The sequence below is a fragment of the Pelophylax lessonae genome (genome assembly GCF_965119305.1).
Source record: "Pelophylax lessonae genome assembly, chromosome: 1".
In the NCBI taxonomy this organism is placed as follows: Eukaryota; Metazoa; Chordata; class Amphibia; order Anura; family Ranidae; genus Pelophylax; species Pelophylax lessonae.
Genome location: NC_138768.1, coordinates 307,063,703 through 307,074,310, shown reverse-complemented (window position 1 = coordinate 307,074,310; position 10,608 = coordinate 307,063,703).

Here is a 10,608-nt window from a genome sequence, read left to right as displayed (position 1 = left end):
GTACCCCAATGATTGCAGAGTGCCACAGAATTGTACCCCAATGATTGCAGAGTGACACAGCATTGTACCCCAATAAATGCAGACTGCCCACAGCATTGTACCCCAATGATTGCAGAGTGCCCACAGCATTGTACCCCAATGATTGCAGAGTGCCCACAGCATTGTACCCCAATGATTGCAGAGTGCCACAGAATTGTACCCCAATGATTGCAGAGTGCCACAGCATTGTACCCCAATGATTGCAGAGTGCCACAGAATTGTACCCCAATGATTGCAGAGTGCCACAGCATTGTACCCCAATGATTGCAGAGTGCCCACAGCATTGTACCCCAATAAATGCAGAGTGCCCACAGCATTGTATCCCAATGATTGCAGAGTGCCACAGCATTGTACCCCAATGATTGCAGAGTGCCCACAGCATTGTACCCCAATAAATGCAGAGTGCCCACAGCATTGTACCCCAATAAATGCAGAGTGCCCACAGCATTGTACCCCAATGATTGCAGAGTGCCCACAGCATTGTACTCCGATAAATGCAGAGTGCCCACAGCATTGTACCCCCAATAAATGCAGAGTGCCCACAGCATTATCCCCCAATCAATGCAGAGACCAGCGTGTGTGCTCCAATTTAATGCACTTACCTGGCGGCGGCGGCGGGTTCTTCCCTCCTCGATCCAGTCCGTCCTCTCTGCTGCGGCGGCTGCGGCGGCGGGAAGGTGAGCGGCTTCTCCCTCGTCCTCCGAGCGGCGGTGACGGTGAGTGACTGACTCACGCACCGGCACCGCCCCCATTGTGACGTCAGGGATCGGATGTCCTGGATGATGATTGGTCCAGGCTGGAGACTGGACCAATCACAGCCAGGATATCAGAAAGTGGGGGTGTCCAATCGCAAAGACTTGCGCTCGGGTTACGCCCCCAGAAGGCAGCCGATCTGCGCCTCTTCTGGGACGTAAACCCCACACCCCCCCCCCCCCCTAGCCACCACTTCCATTACAGAGGCTGGCGAACCCAATTTTTTTTTTTGTAAAACTTTATTTGTTCGCTTTGTCATTTTTTTTCTTCTTTTTTTTAGGGGTAGGGGGGCGGCGCCCTGGCGCCCCCTATGCACGGGCCGCCACTGCACTGGAGCTATGCGGTAAACTCTGCGATACAGTGCCAGTTCACTCTCGAGAGATGCGGGAAACCCTGCCATACAGTGCCAGTTCACACTGGAGCGATGCGGGAAACCCTGCGATACAGTGCCAGTTCACACTGGAGAGATGCGGGAAACCCTGCGATACAGTGCCAGTTCACACTAGAGATATGCAGGAAACCCTGTGATACAGTGCCAGTTCACACTGGAGCAATGCAGGAAACCCTGTGATACAGTGCCAGTTCACACTGGAGCGATATGGGAAACCCTGCGATACAGTGCCAGTTCACACTGGAGCAATGTGGGAAACCCTGCGATACAGTGCCAGTTCACGCTGGAGAGATGCGGGAAACCCTGCGATACAGTGCCAGTTCACACTGGAGCAATGTGGGAAACCCTGCCATACAGTGCCAGTTCACACTGGCGCTATGCGGGAAACACTGCCATACAGTGCCAGTTCACACTGGAGATATGCAGGAAACCCTGCCATACAGTGCCAGTTCACACTGGAGAGATGCGGGAAACCCTGCCATACAGTTCCAGTTCACCTTGGAGCTATGCGGGAAACCCTGCCATACAGTGCCAGTTCACACTGGAGCTATGCGGGAAACACTGCCATACAGTGCCAGTGCACACTGGAGCGATGCGGGAAACCCTGCAATACAGTGCCAGTTCACACTGGGGCGATGCAGGAAACCCTGCGATACAGTGCCAGTTCACACTGGAGAGATGCGGGAAACCCTGCGATACAGTGCCAGTTCACACTGGTGCCATGCGGGAAACCCTGCAGTGCAGTGCCAGTTCATATTGGAGTGATGTTGGAAACCCTGGGATACAGTGCCAGACCAGTACACACTGGAGCGATGCGGGAAACCCTGCGATACAGTGCCAATTCACACTGGTGCGATGCAGAAAACCTTGGGATACAGTGCCAATTCACACTGGTGCCATGCTGGAAACCCTGCAATACAGTGACAGTTCACACTGGAGCAATGCGGGAAACCCTTGGATACAGTGCCAGTTCACACTGGTGCCATGCAGGAAACCCTGCAATACAGTGACAGTTCACACTGGAGCGAAGCGGGAAACCCTGGGATACAGTGCCAATTCACACTGGAGCGATGCGGGAAACCCTGCGATGCAGTGCCAATTCACACTAGTGCAATGCGGGAAAAACCCTGGGATACAGTGCCAGTTCACACTGGCGCCATGCGGGAAACCCTGCAATACAGTGGCAGTTCACACTGGTGCCATGCGGGAAACCCTGCGATACAGTGCCAGTTCACACTGGAGCCATGCGGGGAAACCCTGAGATACAGTGCCAGTTCACAGTGGTGCCATACAGGGAAACCCTGCGATTCAGTGCCAATTTACACTAGTGCAATGACAGACATCACATGTGATTTGCACCGCATTGCTGTGCACATTACATGCGGTCTATGCTGTGCGATTTCAGCCATACCAACTGTAATCGCATCGCATTTGCACCAAAATGCAAAGTGCAAGACCCTTTTTTTGGTTCGCACTAGAATCGGATTGCATGGGTGTTCACACCCATGCGATCTGATTCCTGCACCATTTCACAGTTCGCACTGTGAACCAATCTGGGGGTGTCATTAACCACTTGCCGACCGCTGCAAATACATATACTGCGGCGGTCAGCCCCACCTGGGCAAGGTGACGTACCGGTACGTCACTCGCCCGCGAGCCAATAGGGGGCGAGCGCGCTCCGCCGGGGGTGTGCTCCCGCCCCCGCTCGTTCACTGGGATCCCCGCGCGAGTGACTAGCGGCTCCGATGTCTGCAGGTCACTCGCGATCTCCCGCTGGAGAGGGAGAAAGGCAGGCGGCTGTGTTTACATTTGTCATTCTCATTGGTGTAACTGCAGAGATCATACGATCCTGCTATGTAGGAACGTATGTCTGTGTGGTTACATCACAAGCCACGCCCCTTGACAGTTAGAAGCACGCCCCTAGGGACACACTTAACCCTTTGTTCACCAATAAAGTTAACCCCTTCCCTGCCAGTGTCATTTTTACAGTAACAGTGCATATGTATAGCACTGATTACTGTAGTAATGTCACTGGTAACCCCTAAAGTGTCAGTCAGGGGTCCGATCTGTCCGCCGCAAAGTCGCAGTCCCGCAAAAAAAAATCGCAGATCGCCGCCATTACTAGTTAAAAAAAAAAAACAATAAAAATGACATAAATCTTTCCCGTAGTTAGTAAACGCAATAAATTTTGCGCAAACCAATCAAAATACGCTTATTGCGATTTTTTTTACCAAAAATATGTAACAGAAAACAAATTGGCCTAAAATGTTAAAAAATTTTGATTTTTAAATTTTTTGGGGGGGAATTTCATATTAAAAAAATTTGAAAAATATTGTTATTTTTTCAAAATTGACGCTCTTTTTTTGTTTATAGCGCAAAAGATAAAAATCGCACAGGTGATAAAATACCACCAAAAGAAAGCTCTGTTTGTGGGAAAAAAAGGACGTCAATTTTGTTTGGGTACAGCGTCGCACAACCGCGCAATTTTCCATTAAATTCACGCAGTGCGAATCAAAAATTAGGTCCTGGTCTTTGAGCAGCCAAATCCTCCGGGGCTTAAGTGGTTAACTTTACATTGACACCCCCAGTGATTCACAGATCTCGTGTGAAGCACTGTGTGATTCTGGTGCAATGCGGGAACCGGCACTGAATCACAGGGTTTCCCACGTCGCACCAGTGTGAACCGGGACGAAGTGCCGGTTCCCACATCGTACCTGAATCGCACACTGGTTCACGCTGTCCTGTGTAAACCGCTGCGGGTGTCAATACAAAGTTAATGACAAAAAAGAATGGTGATATCTGCGCTTAGAACAAACATATAAACCATAAATGATAAATGAATAAGGCAGCCAGCTAGATAAGTAGATTACAAACCTATAACATAAATAAAAAGATAAAAGCAGCGCCAAATGGAGATAGTTAACCACTTGCCTACAGGGCACTTTCACCCCCTTCCTGCCCAGGCCAATTTTCAGCTTTCAGTGCTTTCACATTGTGAATGACAATTGCGCGGTCATGCTACACTGTACCCATATGATATTTTTATCATTTTTTTCACACAAATAGAGCTTTCTTTTAGTGGTATTTAATCACCTCTGGGTTTTTTATTTTTTACAAAAAAAAGGAAAAAAGACAGAAAATTTTGAAAAAAAAAGTTTTTCTTATTTTCTGTGAGTAAATTTTGAAAATAAATACATTTTTCTCCTTCACTGATGTGCGCTGATGAGGCGGCACTGATAGGCACTGATAGGCTGCACTGATGGGCACTGATGAGGTGGCACTTATGGGCACTGATGAGGAGGTACTAATATGCGCACTGATAGGTGGCACTGATGAGCACTGATAGGCGGCACTGATGAGCACTGATAGGTGGCACTGCTGGGCACTGAGAGGTGGCACTGAGAGGCGGTACTGACGGGTGGCACTGATGGACACTGAGAGGCGGCACTGATGGAAACTTATGGGTGGCACTGATGGACACTGAGAGGCGGCACTGATGGAAACTTATGGGTGGCACTGATGGACACTGACGGGGTGGCACTGATGAGCACTGTTGGGTGGCACTGATGGGCAGCACCATCAGTGCCCACACTCAGTGCCCATAGTGCTGCTAGTCAGTGCCCATCAGTGCCTAGATGAGCAGGCACTGACTGGCAGCACTATGGGCACTGATTGTGGGCACTGATGGGAGACACTGATGGCGGGCACTGATGGCATTTTATTTACCTCTTGTGTAATCAGGGCACTGGTGATCAGTGCCCTGATTACATTTCTCTGTGTCTGATCGGCTCTCCTCTTCCTCACACTGCAGTGTCTGTGTGAGGAAGAGAGCTGGCAATGAGAGATGATCTCATATGTTTACATTTGAGATCATCTCTCATTGGATGTTCCGATCACATGGTAAATGGCCGCTGTGATATGCCATTCACCACGATCTGTGATTGGCTGTGTCCAAGGGACACGACCGACACAGATTTTCCCCGATGCACGCGCGTGGGGAGCCTGTCACTGGGAGGCCGTATAAAGACGGCCTCCCGGGAATTAGAGCCCGCGCTGTAGCCGTCTATAGCTCCTGGTTGCCTGTTGCCTTGACTTGACAACCCGCATGCTCGTTAAACATGTAGTCACGGCAACCAGAAGCTTGCGTCTCACCACCTACATGCGGTCAGCGTTCCATCCTTGTTCCGGTCGTCACTTCCGGAGACGTAACCAGGGGGACACTTCCGGCGATAGCGGCAGATCCGGTATTCAGTCTGTGTAGCGGCCGCACACAGTACTTACACCCATCAGCATCGGCATTCTTTTGGACCCCCCGGATTCCATCCCCCTTCACCATCTTTGTGTTTGGACCAACCTGCTCCGCGGTTTCAAGGTACGGGATCCCCACAGCACCCCAGAATGACACCGAAGACTCCAGGACCGGTTTGTTTGTTTGTTTTTAACCACTTCCCGCCTGCCCTATAGCAGATTGACGGCGGGAATGTGGTTGTATTATCCTGACCGGACGTCATATGACGGACACAGACATACGTTCCGGACGTCATAATACAGCAGAGCGCCGATCAGTGATGCAAGGTGTCAACCTGACACCCTGCATCTCCGATCTCGGTAAAGAGCCTCTGACGTAGGCTCTTTACCATGTGACCAGCCGTGTCCAATCACGGCTGGTCACATAGTAAACAGGAAGAGCCGTTGATCGGCTTTCCTTAGTTCGTGCCTGACAGGCACGAGTAAAGGAGAGCCGATCGGCGGCTCCCCTGACAGGGGGGGGTCAGCACTGGTAATCAGATCATTGATTACCAGTGCAGACCCTCGGGGGGGGGGCCACTAGAACCACCAGGGATGCCCACCCATGACCCCAGGGATACCCACCTATGACCCCAGGGATGCCCACTATGGCCACCAGGGATGGCAATCAGGGCTCAGGGAGCCCCCCATTGCCCTCCCCATCAGTGCTGCCCGCCAGTGCCCTCCCTATCAGTGCTGCCCACCAGTGCCCGTCATTGCCATCTTTCAGTGTCGCCCACCAGTGCCCATTATTGCCCATCAGTGCCGCCTATCAGTGCCCATCAGTGCCGCCCGTCAGTGCCGCCTATCAGTGCCCACCAGTGCCGCCCATTAGTGCCCATCAGTGCCACCTATCAGTGCCCAGCAGTGCCGCCTATCAGTGCCCACCAATGCTGCATATCTGTGCTACCTATCAGTGCCACCCCATCAGTGCCACCCCATCAGTGCCTCCTCGTCAGTGCAGTCTCATCAGTGTTCATCAGTGCAGGAAAAAACGTATTTATTTACAAAATTGTATAGCATAAACAAAAAGACTTTTTTTTCAAACTTTTCGGTCTTTTTTTATTTGTTTAGCAAAAAGAAAAAAACCCAGAGGTGATCAAATACCACCAAAAGAAAGCTCTATTTGTGGGGGGAAAATGACATAAATTTGGTGTAGGTACAGTGTTGCATGACCGCGCAATTGTCATTCAAAATGCAACAGCGCTAAAAGGGGAAAATTGGCCTGGGCAGGAAGGGGGTGAAAGTGCTCTGTATTGAAGTGGTTAATCCCCACTATTAACTAATAAACTTCCATGACACCCTTTTACCAACACTTCTTGCCAGTGTTTTGATTCATGGGGCATGGCTATTTTCCACACCGCAGTGCGCCATCCCTCTTTCCAACATTCTCCATAGTCCACACATCATCCTGTGTCAGGGATTTGGCAGCCTAGGTGTTACATGATCAATTGGTTTCATTTCTTCATGCTACAGCCATTTTGGTACCACGACCCCACAGGAACACGTCTAAGGGACTAGCGCCAGGACAATTTTTTGTTTGATCACACAAGTGTGAACCCAGCCTGAATGTCAATCACAGCTCACAGCCAGTGAGAAGGGAGCCCTGTTCTGTGTGTCTTGTGGACACACTCAGGAGCGAGCATGCTATGGGTGCACTTGGAGAAGAGGAGGAGCCAGGAGTGTCGGTGGGGGACCCAAAAAGAGGAGGATCAGGGGCAGGGCTGCTCTGTGCAAAGCTATTACACAAAGCAGGTAACTATAACATGTTTGTTATTTTTTTTTTTTTTTTAATTCACAATTACCTTTAACTATGTCCATAGGATAACCTGGAATTTGGACTTTCTGTCTATGCAAGTGGAATGCAGTCAAAATGTATCCAACTGTATCTGGTGTGACTGGGCCATAAGAAATGTTTGGTGTTTTTTTACTGCCACTAAATGCCCCTGCATGCTAGCCTATGTGTCCACATTGGGCATTTACAGGCAGAAAAAAAAAAAACAATGCCAGCGCATCCAGGAGCAGAAGCATTTTGGCAGAAACTACTTTTGATGCTAGGCACGTCAAGCCCTTGAGCATTTATTAATTTTAATGGACAGAATAAAATATTATGAATGAAATGAATTACCGCAAAAGCGACTGACCCGCCTGAACACGTATGTTTACATGCATCAAGTGTTTTTTCTGCCAAAACACTGCTGCCAGGTGGAAAAGCATCTAGGAATGATAGGCAAACATCCTGTGTGCATGACACTGCTTGGCACTTTCCGGGTCACTGGGGCCCAGCCAGAAGATAATCTGCCATGGCACACACTTTGTCTTATGTGACTATGGAATTTTTGTTCTCTTTTTTTCTTTTTCTTTCTTAGTCATTGTATATTTAAGCTATTTTTGATAATATGTATTTTTGTGTTGTAATTGCGTGTATTATGTTACATGTCTTGTATTTTTTTTAAATGTGCAAAAAAAAAAGATGAAAAAAATGGAGAACAGTGGATTGCCAGCTTTCAGGGACCCCCACTATATGTGTTCCCATTCACACAGCATACCTATAAATTAGTGATTGACCGATATCAGTTTTTCTTTGCCGATACCGATATTTTGGCCAGTGCATATACTTATCGGCTGATATGCGCCAATATTTTTGTACATTTAAAAAAAAAATATATATTTTTTTTTCTTGACAGGTACCCCCAAACCCCTCCTCTGCATTTAAAAGCATTCAAAACGCCAACTTTGGCTGTTTTGAATGCTGTCATTTTTATTTAATCTGGCGCCAGTACCCGGAAGTGATGCATGGAGACCCGATCAGAGTCGAATGCGGCTTTGATCGGGTCTTCGGCGGCGTGCAGGTGGGATGCCCGGGTCTCCCAGTGGGACGGGAGACCCAGGCGAGCCGCGGAAGGCAGCGGAAGGGGGGGGACGTCCCCTCCCGCTCCTTGTAATGACAGCCGAGCTGCTTCTCAGCCACATCGGTTGTCATTACAAGACAGCCTACTGTCGGCTATGGATGCTCCTACCGGGGTGATGCCTTTAGCTGCAGGCATTACTCCGGTACATGCACTTTCCCAAAATATCGGCAATATCGGTAACCTCCGGGGCCGATTCCGAAATATCAGGGAAAGTGCATTTCGGCCCTCAATATATCGGCTTTGCCGATTATCAGTCGATCCCTACTAGAAATCAATACAACATACAGATTTCTTACATTATACCTAGGACTATACTGTATAAGCTGCTTCTATTGTTCATGATAGCTTGCAATGTGAAATTAGGGTACAGATTTGTTTAAAAGTGCATTAACGTACGGTGAGGAGAATTTACTAAGGCTTCTTTCTGACAGGTGCTCTCTGAAAAGCGATCCACTGTTGATCACTTGTCAGAGGGTGGTATAGCAGCATTGTTTTTTTTCTATCCTAAGGGCGATTTTGTATTAACCACTTGCCAAACACCCTATATCAGTTTTACTTCTACAGGGAGGCTGTGCAGGATCACGTATATATATATGTGATCCTGCACTCCCAGGTAGCAGGCGAGAGTTTGTGCCGCCAGCGGCTCACTCCCACTGTAATTCTACACACAGGCAGAACGGCAGTCTCCCTATGTAAACAATGCAGATTGCCGTTCTGTCAGTAGGGAAGGCATGGATCCAGTGTTCCTGCAAAGCAGGGACATGGAACCATGTCTTCCACTAGTAAAAGCACCTCTCACACTAAAACACTGGCTAGGCACACAGTTAAGCTTTTGATTGCCCCTGATGTTGACCTCTTCTCAGCCAGTGTCAGTACAGTGACAGTGCATATTTTAGCACTGATCACTGTATTAGTGTCACTGGTTCCTAAAAAAGTGTCAGTGTCCGATTTGCCTTTTGCGTAATAGCAGTCCTGCTATAAGTCGCTAATCGCCTCCATTACTAGTAAAAAAAAATAAATAAATAAAAATTCCCTAAAAATATCCCATAGTTTGTAGACGCTATAACTTTTGCGCAAACCAATCAATATACGCTTATTGGGATTTTTTTTTTTAAACCAAAAATATGTAGCAGAACACGTATTGACCTACATTGATGAAGAAATTTGATTTTTTTTATTAGATATGTTTTATAGCAGAAAGTAAAAAATTTAGTTTTTTTTCTAAATTGTTGGTCGTTTTTTGTTTATAGCGCAAAAAATAAAAATTGCAGAAGTAATCAAATACCACCAAAAGAAAGCTCTATGTGGGGAAAAAATTACATAAAAAAAAGAATTAAATATATATATATATATATATATATATATATATATATATATATATATATATATATATATATATATATATATAAAAAATTTGGGTACAGTGTCGCATGACAGCGCAATTGTCAGTTAAAGTAACAAAGTGGCATATCGCAAAAAATGGCTTGTCATGAAGCGGGGTAAATCTTCTTAAACTGAAGTAATTATACCGTAAGCAGAGCATTTGGCTGGTGGTTGCAGTGCACCCCCATTGAACTCCCCCATTGAAATGAAGTTAACCACTTCCATACCGGGCCATTTCTGGCACTCCACTCCCACATGTAAAATTCATAATTTTTTGCTAGAAAATTACTCAGAACCCCCAAACATTATACAGTATCTCACAAAAGTGAGTACACCCCTCACATTTTTATAAATATTTTATTATATCTTTTCAAGTGACAACACTGAAGTAAGGACACTTTGCTACAATGTAAAGTATTGAGTGTACAGCTTGTATAACAGTGTAAATTTGCTGTCACCTCAAAATAACTCAACACACAGCCATTAATGTCTAAACCACTGGCAACAAAGTGAGTACACCCCTAAGTGAAAATGTCCAAACTAGCCATTTTCCTCCCTGGTGTTACAAGGTCTCAGGTGTGAATGGGAAGCAGGTGTGTTAAATTTAGTGTTATCGCGCTCATACTGGTCACTGGAAGTTCAACATGGCACTTCATGTCAAAGAACTCTCTGAGGATCTGAAAAAAAAAGAATTGTTGCTCTACAGTAAGATGGGCTAGGCAATAAGAAGATTTCCAAGACCCCGAAACTGAGCTGCAGCACGGTGGCCAAGACCATACAGTGGTTTAACAGGACAGGTTCCACTCAGAACAGGTCTTGCCACGGTCGACCAAAGAACTTAAG